This window comes from Amblyraja radiata, chromosome 34 (assembly GCF_010909765.2).
Source record: "Amblyraja radiata isolate CabotCenter1 chromosome 34, sAmbRad1.1.pri, whole genome shotgun sequence".
Lineage (NCBI taxonomy): Eukaryota > Metazoa > Chordata > Chondrichthyes > Rajiformes > Rajidae > Amblyraja > Amblyraja radiata.
This window is the reverse complement of record NC_045989.1, coordinates 298,873-312,881: the sequence shown is the minus strand read 5'-3', so window position 1 is coordinate 312,881 and position 14,009 is coordinate 298,873. Positions and strand designations below refer to the sequence as shown.

The window sequence follows — 14,009 nt, the reverse complement described above, 5'->3', positions numbered from 1 at the left end:
TGTATATAACCAGAGAACAGTTGCCGTCTCTCAGGGCTCCAGACAGTCGGGTCCGATGTTGAAACCTTGATAATTCTTCACTGCGATCCCCGGAGTGGAAAGCGATAGACTGATCGTTCCAGTTCTCATCGTTAATCCAGATTCCAACGGGTGGTATTTTGTTCAGACGTGACGGGTAACTGTAGTTGCACGGAATCCGGGCACACAGACCCCTCTGTGCTGTCACATTTAATTGAACGTTGATTGTCCACTCCGTTGATACTGCAGCTGAGGAGAGAAGGAACAACATTAGGCACTGGAGGACTTGTGGATCTTCCAGACTCCATTGTGTAGGAATCACATCCTGGGCATTGTGGGATGACAAAGTGTGTGAATACCTTCTCGAAGGTACACAAAATTGCTGGAGAAACTCAACGGGTGCAGCAGCATCTATGGAGCGAAGGAAATGGGCGACGTTTCGGGCCGAAACCCTTCTTCAGACTGATGGGGGGTGGGGGGGGGAAGAAGGAAGGAAAAGGGGAGGAGGAGGAGCCCGAGGGCAGGCGGTAGGGAGGGTGGGAGGAGACAGCTAGAGGGTTAAGGAAGGGGAGGAGACAGCAAGGACTAGCAAAATTGGGAGAATTCAATGTTAATGCCATTCGGACGCAAGGTCCCCAGACGGAATATGAGGTGCTGTTCCTCCAATTTCCGCTGTGGCTCACTCTGGCAATGGAGGAGACCCAGGACAGAGAGGTCGGATTGGGAATGGGAGGGGGAGTTGAAGTGCTGAGCCACCGGGAGTTCAGGTAGGTTATTGCGGACTGAGCGGAGGTGTTCGGCGAAACGATCGCCCAACCTCCGCTTAGTCTCGCCGATGTACATCAGCTGACATCTAGAGCAGAGGATGCAGTAGATGAGGTTGGAGGAGATACAGGTGAACCTTTGTCGCACCTGGAACGACTGCTTGGGTCCTTGAATGGAGTCGAGGGGGGAGGTGAAGGGACAGGTGTTGCATTTCTTGCGGTTGCAACGGAAAGTGCCCGGGGAGGGGGTAGTGCGGGAGGGAAGGGAAGAATTGACGAGGGAGTTGCGGAGGGAGCGGTCTTTGCGGAAGGCAGACATGGGGGGAGATGGGAAGATGTGGCGAGTGGTGGGGTCACGTTGGAGGTGGCGGAAATTGCGGAGGATTATGTGTTGTATTTGCCGGCTGGTGGGGTGAAAGGTGAGGACCAGAGGGACTCTGCCCTTGTTGCGAGTGCGGGGATGGGGAGAGAGAGCAGTGTTGCGGGGTATGGATGAGACCCTGGTGTGAGCTTCATCTATGGTGGCGGAGGGGAATCCCCGTTCCCTGAAGAACGAGGACATTTCCGATGCCCTGGTATGGAACGTCTCATCCTGGGAACAGATGCGGCGTAGGCGGAGGAATTGGGAGTAGGGGATGGAGTCTTTGCAGGGGGCAGGGTGGGAAGACGTGTAGTCCAGATAGCCATGTGAGTCAGTGGGTTTGTAATGTATGTCGGTCAGGAGTCTGTCCCCTGCGATGGAGATGGTGAGGTCAAGGAATGGTAGGGAAGTGTCGGAAATGGTCCAGGTGTATTGGAGTGCCGGATGGAAGTTGGTGGTGAAGTGGATGAAGTCAGTCAGTTGTGTGTAGGTGCAGGAGGTGGCCCCAAAGCAGTCGTCAATGTAACGGAGGTAGAGGTCGGGGATGGGGCCCTTGTACGTCTCGAACAAGGATTGTTCAACGTACCCGACAAAGAGGCAGGCGTAGCTGGGGCCCATGCGTGTGCCCATAGCTACGCCTTGTGTTTGGAGGAAATGGGAGGAGTCAAATGTGAAGTTGTTGAGGGTGAGGACCAACTCCGCTAAGTGGAGGAGAGTGTCAGTGGCTGGGTATAGGTTGCTCCTCTGGTCGAGGAAGAACCGGAGGGCTCCGAGGCCATCCTGGTGGGGGATGGAGGTGTAGAGTGACCGGACATCCATGGTGAAGATGAGGGGGTGAGGGCCCAGAGAGTGGAATGCGTGGAGGCGGCGGAGAGTGTCTGAGGTGTCTAGAACATAGGTGGGGAGGGATTTGACCAAGGGGGATAGGATGGAGTCAAGGTATGTGGAGATGAGTTCGGTGGGGCACGAACACGCAGAGACAATGGGTCTGCCGGGAGAGCCGGGTTTGTGGATTTTGGGGAGAAGGTAAAAACGGGCCGTGCGGGGCTGGGGAACGATGAGGTTGGAAGCTTGGTCGGGCAGGGCGTGGGAATTGATGAAGTCGGTGATGGTGCTAGAAATGGTGGCCTGGTGCTCGTCAGTGGGGTCATGGTCCAAGGGTAAGTAGGAGGAGGTGTCCGAGAGTTGGCGCGTGGCCTCAGCTTTGTAGAGATCGACGCGCCAGACTACCACGGCACCTCCCTTGTCGGCTGGTTTGATGACCCAATCTGGGTTTTTGCGGAGTGATTCAATGGCAGTGCGTTCAGAGGGGGAAAGATTAGAGTGAGACAGGGGAGTGGAGAAGTTGAGGCGGTTGACGTCGCGGCGGCAGTTCTGGATAAAGAGTTCCAGAGCCGGGAGTTTATGGGAGGGGTTCCACGAGGAGGGGGTGCGCTGGAGACGGGAAAAGGGGTCATCATTGGGGGGCGAGGACTCCTTCCCATGGAAGTGCGCTGTGAGGCGGAGACGACGGTAGAAGCGCTCCAAGTCATGATGGGCGCGGAACTCATTGAGATGGGGACGGAGGGGGACAAAGGTAAGACCTCTGCTGAGGACAGACCGTTGGGTGGGGGAGAGGGGGAGGTCGGGGGGGATGGTGAACACCCGGCAGGGGTGGGAGTTGGGGCTAGAGGAAGGCAGGTGGGTGGACTGGGGATGGGGCGATGTGTGGGGCGGGGGTTGTGGGTGTTGGAGGAGTGGTGAGTGGTCAGGGGGTGGGGGGGAGAGAAGGCTGTAATGTGGGTGGGGAAGAGCGGGGGTGACATGGTTGGGGGGGGAAGGGGGGGGGTCAGTGGAGCAGCCACTGAGGTTAGCAAGGCTGGGCAGACGGGCGCTAGGACCCAGTGGAGTTAAGTCCAGAAGAGAGGGAGTAAGCAGCGTGGAGGCTCCAGGCCCAGTGCAGAGTCCAGGCTCCAGGTAAGGCGACGGCTGTGGGTTGCTGGAGGGGGGTGGAGTGGCGCGGGTCACCGGACCCAATGGTCGGAGTCCAGTGGCGCGGGTCGACGGACCCGATGGTCGGAGTCCAGTGGTGGTTGAGTCGGGGTCCGCGGGCGATGCGTGGGTGGTCCCGGTGGGCGGAAGGTCGGCGGGTTGGCGGCGAGATGAATCGGGTACGTTGCGGCGGCCATGTTGAGGGGGCCCCGGTCCGGCGGCCATGTCGGGTAGGTCGGGTCCGGCGGCGATGTCGGAGGAATCGGCGATGGGGAGGGGGTCCAAGTTACCGTAGAAGCTGCGAGGCTGGGCGTCATCGATCGGCAGGTGAGTGTCGGCGGCGGCATCGATGTGGAGGTCGGTGAAGGTGGCGTCCCGGTGAGTATGGAAGTCGCTCCTAGTGGCCAAGATGGCGGGTGTCGCGGGACTCGGGCAGGCGAAGCGATGCGGGCCAGAGTTGGGGCCCGGAGTCTGCGGGCGGTCGAGTCGCGGAGTGTAGGCGTCGGGAGCGGCCTGGAGTCGGGATAATTTGAGGTCCTTTGTGGAATTGAGGTAGGCCAGGAATTTTTTATTTAAGAGGTGTATCTTCCGGCGGATGAAATACAGCTGGGGTCCGTTGCAGGTCTGGGTTAGTGAGGCCTGAAGTACAGGGAGTGTCGATGTGAGGTCCTGTTGGTGCCGGCGCATCGCGACCAGGGTGGATCTCAGTGCCCGGTTGGAGAATTGCTGGGTATGCCGGTGGATAGCCAGTCGGTACCGATGGTCCGGTTGGGGTCCGAACTGGGAGGTTGGGAACTGGAGCTGGAAGCCATGGGGTATGAGATGGAGGCGCAGGCAAGCCCCGAGGAAGCAAATGTGGCTGTGGTATCGAGTCTGGGTAAGGATGTGGTCGTACAGTTGGAGGGCAGGGGGGATTTACTAGAATGTTGCCTGGGTTTCAGCAACTAAGTTACAGAGAAAGGTTGAACAAGTTAGGGCTTTATTCTTTGGAGCGCAGAAGGTTAAGGGGGGACTTGATAGAGGTTTTTAAAATGATGAGAGGGATAGACAGAGTTGACGTGGAAAAGCTTTTCCCACTGAGAGTAGGGAAGATTCAAACAAGGGGACATGACTTGAGAATTAAGGGACTGAAGTTTAGGGGTAACATGAGGGGGAACTTCTTTACTCAGAGAGTGGTAGCTGTGTGGAATGAGCTTCCAGTGAAGGTGGTGGAGGCAGGTTCGTTTTTATCATTTAAAAATAAATTTGATAGTTATATGGATGGGAAAGGAATGGAGGGTTATGGTCTGAGCGCAGGTATATGGGACTAGGGGAGATTATGTGTTCGGCACGGACTAGAGGGGTCGAGATGGCCTGTTTCCGTGCTGTAATTGTTATATGGATCACAGAGGGTGTGCAGTTAGAGAGGAGGTTGTGAAACTGTCTCCGGAGAGAGGAGGAGAACTTCTTCAAAGTAGGCATACCTTGAGGCGATATCGCAGTGGAGTAGACAAAGTGTTCAAAAGGGAACTGCAGATGCTGGAAGATCGAAGGTACACAAAATTGCTGGAGAAACTCAGCGGGTGCAGCAGCATCTATGGAGCGAAGGAAATGGGCGACGTTTCGGGCCGAAACCCTTCTTCAGACTGATGGGGGGTGGGGGGGGGAAGAAGGAAGGAAAAGGGGAGGAGGAGGAGCCCGAGGGCAGGCGGATGGGAGGGTGGGAGGAGACAGCTAGAGGGTTGAGGAAGAGGAGGAGACAGCAAGGACTAGCAAAATTGGGAGAATTCAATGTTAATGCCATCCGGACGGAATATGAGGTGCTGTTCCTCCAATTTCCGCTGTTGCTCACTCTGGCAATGGAGGAGACCCAGGACAGAGAGGTCGGATTGGGAATGGGAGGGGGAGTTGAAGTGCTGAGCCACCGGGAGTTCAGGTAGGTTATTGCGGACTGAGCGGAGGTGTTCGGCGAAACGATCGCCCAACCTCCGCTTAGTCTCGCCGATGTACATCAGCTGACATCTAGAGCAGAGGATGCAGTAGATGAGGTTGGAGGAGATACAGGTGAACCTTTGTCGCACCTGGAACGACTGCTTGGGTCCTTGAATGGAGTCGAGGGGGGAGGTGAAGGGACAGGTGTTGCATTTCTTGCGGTTGCAACGGAAAGTGCCCGGGGAGGGGGTGGTGCGGGAGGGAAGGGAAGAATTGACGAGGGAGTTGCGGAGGGAGCGGTCTTTGCGGAAGGCAGACATGGGGGGAGATGGGAAGATGTGGCGAGTGGTGGGGTCACGTTGGAGGTGGCGGAAATGGCGGAGGATTATGTGTTGTATTTGCCGGCTGGTGGGGTGAAAGGTGAGGACCAGAGGGACTCTGCCCTTGTTGCGAGTGCGGGGATGGGGAGAGAGAGCAGTGTTGCGGGGTATGGATGAGACCCTGGTGTGAGCTTCATCTATGGTGGCGGAGGGGAATCCCCGTTCCCTGAAGAACGAGGACATTTCCGATGCCCTGATATGGAACGTCTCATCCTGGGAACAGATGCGGCGTAGGCGGAGGAATTGGGAGTAGTGGATGGAGTCTTTGCAGGGGGCAGGGTGGGAAGACGTGTAGTCCAGATAGCCATGTGAGTCAGTGGGTTTGTAATGTATGTCGGTCAGGAGTCTGTCCCCTGCGATGGAGATGGTGAGGTCAAGGAATGGTAGGGAAGTGTCGGAAATGGTCCAGGTGTATTGGAGTGCCGGATGGAAGTTGGTGGTGAAGTGGATGAAGTCAGTCAGTTGTGTGTAGGTGCAGGAGGTGGCCCCAAAGCAGTCGTCAATGTAACGGAGGTAGAGGTCGGGGATGGGGCCCTTGTACGTCTCGAACAAGGATTGTTCAACGTACCCGACAAAGAGGCAGGCGTAGCTGGGGCCCATGCGTGTGCCCATAGCTACGCCTTGTGTTTGGAGGAAATGGGAGGAGTCAAATGTGAAGTTGTTGAGGGTGAGGACCAACTCCGCTAAGCGGAGGAGAGTGTCAGTGGCTGGGTATAGGTTGCTCCTCTGGTCGAGGAAGAACCGGAGGGCTCCGAGGCCATCCTGGTGGGGGATGGAGGTGTAGAGTGACCGGACATCCATGGTGAAGATGAGGGGGTGAGGGCCCAGAGAGTGGAATGCGTGGAGGCGGCGGAGAGTGTCTGAGGTGTCTAGAACATAGGTGGGGAGGGATTTGACCAAGGGGGATAGGATGGAGTCAAGGTATGTGGAGATGAGTTCGGTGGGGCACGAACACGCAGAGACAATGGGTCTGCCGGGAGAGCCGGGTTTGTGGATTTTGGGGAGAAGGTAAAAACGGGCCGTGCGGGGCTGGGGAACGATGAGGTTGGAAGCTTGGTCGGGCAGGGCGTGGGAATTGATGAAGTCGGTGATGGTGCTAGAAATGGTGGCCTGGTGCTCGTCAGTGGGGTCATGGTCCAAGGGTAAGTAGGAGGAGGTGTCCGAGAGTTGGCGCGTGGCCTCAGCTTTGTAGAGATCGACGCGCCAGACTACCTTCTCGTGCTTTTCTGCCTCTGAAAACGTGAACTGTACGTGAACGGACTCTCTTACTGAGGGTCAGCTGCTGCAACTCGCATGCACTGACCCAGGGGACGACCTCAAGGTCTCTCTGGCAGCCTGTGAGAACAGTGGTGGCTGGAGTGCAGTGACAGATACAGCAAGCACCAGCTGAAAGCAGGTTGTTCATACCAGAGGCAGGTTTTTGATCCCCTCCCATTGTAGGGAGTCTCAAACTAAAGGCCACAGGTTTAAGGTGAGATGGGAAAGATTTAAAGGGGACCCGAGGGACAGGTTTTTCACACAAAGGTGGAGGGTATATATGACGAGCTGTGAGAGGAAGTGGTTGAGACCGGTACAATAACAACATTTAAAAGACATTTGGACAGGCACGTGGGTAGGAAGGGAGTAAATGGGCGAAGCTCAGGGGTACAGAGAGAGTGAGGGTTGTATCAGTGATGGAGGTTATTCCCCATCATGAGAATGTACAGACAGTCGGCCATAAACACATACAAGCTGTTGCTGACGGTACCTTGGAGAAGTGACAGGAAGAAGTACGATTTCCCCATCATTGTCCGATCCCACATATCCCGTCAGTTTCCCACTCTCCAGGTCTGGAAAAGAGAATAGTTAATGATATCTCTCCACCGGCCCGGCAGCTCTCAAGAGATTCCAACTGCTGCTGGACAGTGGGGCTGATCTTCCCCTGACCCAAAACTGCTGCTGTCTGCCCTTGGACCCCACTGTCCCTCCAGAGTTGTCCCAGGTACAGTCTCCCTCTGGAAGCCGGCTCCCAGCGCAGTGTCCTGGGTCAGGCCAGGGCCTCTCCTAGTCTTCTGTACATTCTATCCTGGAGATTGACAGATTCTTGATTAGTACGTGTGTCTGGGGTTATGGGGAGAAGGCAGGAGAATGGGGTTGAAAGGGAAAGATAGATCAGCTATGATTGAATGGTGCACTAGGCTCGATGGGCCGAATGGCCCATTTGCTCTTGTGACTAATGAACTTATGTTCAGTGACCGCTGCACTTACAGAATGGCTTTGACAGCCATCCCCAGACCCACCCATTGACGGAGTTGTCCCCTACTGCTCAGACCCTGAAAACCAGGCATGAATAACGAGTTTAGAAATTATCACAGAGATACAGGACACAGCATGAGCAGGAAACTTGGGTTAAAAAAACAAAGTGCTGGAAGAACTCAGTGGGTCAGGCAGCATTTGTGGAGGGAGTAGACAGATGACGGTTCTGGTGAGTCCCGGCAAGCAGCGCAGTGGGAGGATCTCGGCAAGGAGGCCCGGCTCACCACCACAACATTGGAGGAGATGCCAACCGTGGACTGAGCTCCTGCTCACCGCAGTCAGAGGACCGAGAATCACCCGCCGCAGACCAATAAGCCGAGGAGCACTTCAAGAACAACTCCGACCCCCGACGCATGTAGCAAGGCATCCAGGCCATCACGGACTATAAACCCACCAACACCACCCCCACATCCTGCGACGCCTCCTTACTTGAGGAGCTTAGCCACTTTCATGGCCGCTTTAACAGGGACAATCAAGAGATGGCCATCAAGGCTGTGCTCCCTGCTGATCACCAGCCCCTCACATTCACCCCCATGCGGCACTGAGCAGGATTAATGCACGTAAGGCTGCTGGCCCTGACGGCATCCCCGGGCGCATCCTCAGGGCCTGTGCTGCACAGTGACAGACGTCTGGACTGACATCATCAACCCGTCACTTACGCAAGCAGCTGTGTCCACATGCCTTAAAGCCACCTCCATCGTGCCGGTCCACACTGCGGCAAGCCTCAACGACTTTCGCCCAGTTGCACTTACTCCCATCATCACTAAGTGCTTCGAGAGGCTGTTCCTGGCACACCTCAAAGGCTGCCTACCTCCCATACTGCACCCCTATCAGTTCTCCTACCATAAGAACAGGAGTACGGAGGATGCCATATCCACGGCACTTTACTCCGCCCTGTCCCACCTCGACAACAGAGACAACTACGTGAGAATGCTGTTCATCGACTTTAGCTCAGCATTTAACACCATTAACCCCTCCAAACTGATCACCAAACTCATCGACCCCACCCTCTGCAACTGGATACTGGACTTTTTAACCAACAGACCCTGGTCTGTTAGGTCAGACAACCACACCTCTTCAACCCTCACCCTGAACACCGGCGTTCCACAGGGCTGTGTGCTGAGCCCTCTCCTCTCCTCCCTCTTCACCTACGACTGCACACCTGTACATGGTACTAACACCATCATCAAGTATGCAGATGATACAACTGTGATTGGCCTCATCAACAACAACGATGTCGGCCTATAGGGAGGAGGTCTAGCTCCTAGCAGCATGGTGCGCTGACAACAACCTGGCCCTTAACACCAAGAAGACCAAGGAGCTCATTATGGACTACAGAAGGTCTAGGGGTGGCACGCACATCCCCATCCGTATTAAGAGGACGGAGGTGGAACATGTTTCCAGCTTTAGGTTTCTGGGGGTCAACATTTCTGATGACCTCTCTTGGACCCACAATACCTCAACACTGGTCAAGAAGGCTCACCAGTGTCTCTTCTTCCTGAGGAGACTAAGGAAGGTCCATCTGTCTCCTCAGATTCTGGTGAACTTCTACCACTGCACCATCGAGAGCATCCTTACCAACTGTATCACAGTACGGTATGGCAACTGCTCTGTCTCCGACCGGAAAGCACTGCAGAGGGTGGTGAAAACTGCCCAACGCATCACCGGTTCCTCACTTCCCTCCATTGAGTCTGTCCAGAGCAAGCGATGTCTGCGAAGGGCGCGCAGCATCGTCAAGGACTGCTCTCATCCCAAACATGGATTGTTTACCATCCTCCCAACTGGGAGGCGCTACAGGTCTCTCCGTTGCCAGACCAGCAGGTTCAGGAACAACTTCTTCCCTGCGGTTGTTACCCTACTTAAATCTGCACCTTGGTGATTGCAGTCATCCCCCACCCCCAGACATTCCTTCCCCCAGTGACTGATCTCAACCCCTGAAATTTACACTACTGCTACTGTATATAACCTGCTACACCTTGGCAGGACAAATAAAAATAGGACGTACATGGTAAATGGTAGGGAATTGAAGAATACAGTTGAACAGAGGGATCTGGGAATAACCGTGCATAGTTCCTTGAAGGTGGAATCTCATATAGATAGGGTGGTAAAGAAAGCTTTTGGTATGCTAGCCTTTATAAATCAGAGCATTGAGTATAGAAGCTGGGATGTAATGTTAAAATTGTACAAGGCATTGGTGAGACCAAATCTGCAGTATGGTGTACAATTTTGGTCGCCCAATTATAGGAAGGATGTCAACAAAATAGTGAGAGTACAGAGGAGATTTACTAGAATGTTGCCTGGGTTTCAACAACTAAGTTTCAGAGATAGGTTGAATAAGTTAGGTCTTTATTCTCTGGAGCGCAGAAGGTTAAGGGGGGACTTGATAGAGGTCTTTAAAATGATGAGAGGGATAGACAGAGTTGATGTGGACAAGCTTTTCCCTTTGAGAATAGGGAGATTCAAACAAGAGGACATGACTTGAGAATTAAGGGACAGAAGTTTAGGGGTAACCCTTCTTTACTCAGAGAGGGTAGCGGTGTGGAATGAGCTTCCAGTGGAAGTGGTGGAGGCAGGTTCGTTGGTATCATTTAAAAATAAATTGGATAGGCATATGGATGAGAAGGGAAAGGAGGGTTATGGTATGAGTGCAGGCATGTGGGACTAAGGGAAAAAAGTTGTTCGGCACGGACTTGTAGGGCCGAGATGGCCTGTTTCCGTGCTATAATTGTTATATGGTTATATGGTTATATATATATTTTACTGTTCCATTATTCTGTGTTCGCACTTCTGGGTGAGATGCTAACTGCATTTTGTTGTCTCTGTACTTGTACACTGCACAACGACAATAAAGTTTGAATCTGAATCTGAATGGAGGACCCACGGTAGACCTGATTCTCCACCGAACTTGGTCCTGAGCCACCAGTGTCGATGGAACCCGCGTCACCAAGAGTGAGGAGGGAACTTAGAGCGACGTGGACCGTCGAGAACAAAGGGGAGACCCAGCGGAGGGGCTCCAATAATCAATGGGTTCTGGTAAACCTCGTCCTCGCCCTTTCCAAAGCCTGTACATCCTTCTCACACTGGGGGCAATTATTCCTCCAAATGCAGCCTAACCAAAGTCCTATAAAGCTGTATCATAACCTTCTGACACTCATAGTCCACACCCCGAACAATGAAGGCAAGCCTTATTCACTACTCTATCTTGTGTTGTTACTTACAGGTTGTGGACATGTACCCCATGATTCCTCCGTACATCAATTTAAGAGAGAGTTAGATAGAGCTCTAGGGGCTAGTGCAGTCAAGGGATATGGGGAAAAGGCAGGCACGGGATATTGATAGGGGACGATCAGCCATGATCACAATGAATGGCGGTGCTTGCTCGAAGGGCCAAATGGCCTCCTCCTGCACCTATGTTCTATGTTTCTATGTTACAGTTAAATGTCTTTCCATTAATTGTATATTTTCCCCTTGCATTTGACCTTGCATTTGACCTCACATTTGCTGGAATTAAATAATATCTGCCATTTCTCCACCCATAGCTGTCGCTGGTCTGTATCTGTATACTTTGACAGCCTTCCTCAAAGTTTGCAACTCCTGCAATCTTGGTGGTGTCTGCAAATTTGCTGACCAACCCATCTACATTCACATTTAACTTATATATAATATATATATATACAGTGGCTTGCAATATTTTTCATACCGCTTGAACTTTTCCACATTTTGTCACGTTACAACCACCAACGTAAATGTATTTTATTGGGATTTTATGTGATAGACCAACAGAAAGTGTTGCATAATTGTGAAGTGGAAGGAAAATGATACATGGTTTTCAAATTTTTTTACAAATAAAAAACTGAAAAGTGTGGCGTGCAAAAGTATTCAGCCCCCCTGAGTCAATACTTTGTAGAACCACCTTTCGCTGCAATTACAGCTGCAAGTCTTTTGGGGTATGTCTCTACCAGCTTTGTACATCTGGAGACTGAAATTTTTGCCCATTCTTCTTTGCAAAATAGCTCAAGCTCAGTCAGATTGGATGGAGAGCGTCTGTGAACAGCAATTTTCAAGTCTTGCCAGAGATTCTCAATTGGATTTAGGTCTGGACTTTGACTGGGTCATTCTAACACATGAATATGCTTTGATCTAAACCATTCCATTGTAGCTCTGGCTGTATGTTTAGGGTCATTGTCCTGCTGGAAGGTGAACCTCCGCCCCAGTCTCAAGTCTTTTGCAGACTCTAACAGGTTTTCTTCCAAGATTGCCCTGTATTTGGCTCCATCCATCTTCCCATCAACTCTGACCAGCTTCCCTGTCCCTGCTGAAGAAAAGCATCCCCACAGCATGATGCTGCCACCACCATGTTTCACAGTGGGGATGGTGTGTTCAGGGTGATGTGCAGTGTCAGTTTTCCGCCACACATAGCGTTTTGCATTAAGGCCAAAAACTTCAATTTTGGTCTCATCTGACCAGAGCACCATCCTCCACATGTTTGCTGTGTCCCCCACGTTGCAAACTGCAAACGGGACTTCTTATGGCTTTTTTTCAACAATGGCTTTCTTCTTGCCACTCTTCCATAAAGGCCCGATTTGTGGAGTGCACGACTAATAGTTGTCCTGTGGACAGATTCCATCACCTGAGCTGTGGATCTCTGCAGAGATCTGCAGAGATCTTCCTCCAGAATTACCAACTTGGCTGTTTCTCTGATCAATGCTCTCCTTGCCCGGCCTGTCAGTTTTGGTGGACGGCCATGTTTTGGTAGGTTTGCAGTTGTGCCATACTCTTTCCATTTTTGGATGATGGATTGAACAGTGCTCCGTGAGATGTTCAAAGCTTGGGATATTTTTTTATAACCTAACCCTGCTTTAAACTTCTCCACAACTTTATCCCTGACCTCTCTGGTGTGTTCCTTGGGCTTCATGATGCTGTTTGTTCACTAATGTTCTCTAACAAACCTCTGAGGCCTTCACAAAACAGCTGTATTTATACTGAGATTAGATTACACACAAGTGGACTCTATTTACTAATTAGGTGACTTCTGAAGGCAATTGGTTGCACTGGATTTTATTTAGGGGTATCAGAGTAAAGGGGGCTGAATACTTTTGCACGCCACACTTTTCAGTTTTTTATTTGTAAAAAAATGTGAAAACCATGTATCATTTTCCTTCCACTTCACAATTATGCGCCACTTTGTGTTGGTCTATCACATAAAATCCCAATAAAATACATTTACGTTTGTGGTTGTAATGTGACAAAATGTAGAAAAGTTCAAGGGGTATGAATACTTTTGCAAGCCACTGTATATGTATATCAGAAACAACAGATGTCCCAGCACAGATCCCTGTGGAACTACACTGGTCACAGACCTCCAATTAGAATAATACCCTTCCACCACAAACCTCTGTCTTCTATGAGTAAGTCAGTTCTAAATCTAAACATGTGTCGGAAGGAACTGCAGGTACTGGTTTAAACTGGAGATAGATACAAAATGCTGGAGTAACTCAGACTAGACGATGTTTTGGGTCGAGACCCTTCTTCAGACTCGTTCTGCTGACTAGTCTGAAGACGGGTCTAGACCTGAAACGTCACCCATTCTTTCTCTCCAGAGATGCTGCCTGTCTCGCTGAGTTACTCCAGCATTTTGTGTCTACCTTCAACATGGATACTGTGCTCCTTAATCTTTTGGAGCAGCCCAGACGAGGAGTGAAATATGAAGCTGGAGCGAGGGATATGGGTGGAAAGGACAGGGGAGAGGGGATAGAAGGGGGATAAAGGGGAAATATTGGACTGAGGGATGGGATATGAGCAAAGGAAGGGGGAAAGAAGCAGAGTGAGCAGGGATGGGAGATGGTTGTAAAATATGTGCACAGCATGATTATTTGGGGGCTGGGGCAAAGAGGAGGGCGGCAGGATGTATTACTTGCAACTGGAGAATTCAGTATTCTTACCGTTCTGCTGTACCTGTTGTCAAGTCCCTCGTTCCTTTCTGACCAAGGACAGTGTTGTTCACAATGTCCAGTCCTCACCCAGGAAGGTGTGGGGTTGATCAGCATCACAGGCAATCAGCTTCTCCCTTCAGCTGCAGCCGGTCAGGCTGAGATACTTGAGGGGACTGACTGAGTGTCCAGGGACATGAGTCATGAGTCTGTGGTTCATGAGTCTTGGTGTGGTGCAGGAAATGGATGGGTGTGGCTTTGGGCTTGAGGTTACTTTTTCTTTATTTAGAACAGAAGCTGACAATTTGTCAAAAAGCTGTGAAGTTTTTGTTTCACACATCACTTCCGTCTGAGCAGAGCACGCAACCACGCTGTGACT

The 14,009-nt window shown here is 51.9% G+C and overlaps 1 long non-coding RNA gene across 1 annotated transcript; it reads right to left on the bottom strand.

Annotated features, from left to right (window-relative positions):
- Positions 1-101: 101 nt before the first annotated feature.
- Positions 102-13,791, bottom strand: LOC116991701. Its single transcript, XR_004416877.1, has 3 exons — positions 13,656-13,791; positions 7,153-7,234; positions 102-267 (listed from the first exon to the last, which is right to left on the bottom strand). It is a non-coding gene; the product is annotated as an uncharacterized LOC116991701 (long non-coding RNA).
- Between the last annotated feature and the right edge of the window lie 218 nt (positions 13,792-14,009).